Here is a 1218-nt window from a genome sequence, read left to right as displayed (position 1 = left end):
CCCCCCCCCCCCCATTCCCAAAATGCTATAAAATTGAATAAAACACCCACATTAAATGAAAGTAGTGAACTGATCATTTATTCGAGGAGGCTTTCAACCAGGAAGAGCCAGAAACACCTGCAGGAAGCAATAGGAGGAGAGAGGAGAGGGGTGAGAGAGCACAAGCATCTGGGAAAGGGAAGAAGTCGACTTAGTAACATGCATAAATGCAATAGCTGTCAGTATTATACTATAAAATCTAGATTGTGACTAATAATGAAATCATTCATTACAAATGATTTTCCTGTCAGACCTGACGTTTAGTAAGGCTAGTGTTAGTGTCCCATTTTTTGGGACAGGCTGTGGCTGAAGGGGAGTGGATGCTAAGTTTGCCGTGCATATTCGCCATTCTTTTTCTGTTACCTATCACAACATAAATGGAGGAAGAATTAAATACACAGGGCCCGGGCTCGTCTTGAAAAGAGTCATGAGTGCCAATAGGCGTGCAGCCTGGACCGGCACATATCAGTTCATGCTTGCTGGATTTTGCACACAAGCATCCTTAGCAGGCTGGGGTGAAGGAGTTAACTGCCATTCTGGCAGAGGTACCTGGTTATATATTGACAGTCACTGACATACTTATGCTGTAAGAACATAATCATAGCCAGTTTTATCTCTCTCTTGAACGGGGTAATTAAGGTAAATTAGCTGTGATGGCCGAGTGGTTAAGGCGTTGGAACCGAAATCCAATGGGGTTTCCCCGCGCAGGTTCAAACCCTGCTCACAGCGACTACAGGTGCTGAGTCCTTCTTTAGCATCAGTTGTTGCAAATTGAGACAGACTTGTCCTGGCTTACCCAGCTGTTAGCGGTTGCTAACATTACTGGAGGACCAGACAAACCAGGCCATGGGTGTTCACAACATGCAGTGTGTCTTCAGTGATTGTTTCTATAATTCTAAGCCAATAAAGTGTCTCTGACAGTCGGGTACACAGCTCTGCATGAGCACAGGCTCTTATGTCAATATAGCTAGCATTTAACGTTAGCTACTCCGCTGTGCTGTCAAGTATTGGGCGGCTATGTGAAATCGGTGGACTCTGATCGGCTGGTGCTTTCCTCTGCCAGCTGGCGTGTGCTGACTAGGAGAAGAGGTGTGGATCGTTGGAACCTTCGCTCCCTGAAGCATGGCCTGCCTGTATCTGACACTCTTATTTTAAATCTGGCTCTGCTGAATGTGAGAT

The 1218-nt window shown here is 45.8% G+C and overlaps 1 non-coding gene across 1 annotated transcript; it reads left to right on the top strand.

Moving 5' to 3' along the window:
• Positions 1-686: 686 nt before the first annotated feature.
• trnas-cga lies at positions 687-768 on the top strand. The gene has a single exon. It is a non-coding gene; the product is annotated as a tRNA-Ser (tRNA).
• The last annotated feature ends 450 nt before the right edge of the window (positions 769-1218 follow it).

This window comes from Etheostoma cragini, chromosome 24, assembly GCF_013103735.1.
Source record: "Etheostoma cragini isolate CJK2018 chromosome 24, CSU_Ecrag_1.0, whole genome shotgun sequence".
In the NCBI taxonomy this organism is placed as follows: domain Eukaryota; kingdom Metazoa; phylum Chordata; class Actinopteri; order Perciformes; family Percidae; genus Etheostoma; species Etheostoma cragini.
Note: the sequence above shows the minus strand (reverse complement) of the source record. Positions and strands in the feature narration are given on the sequence as shown.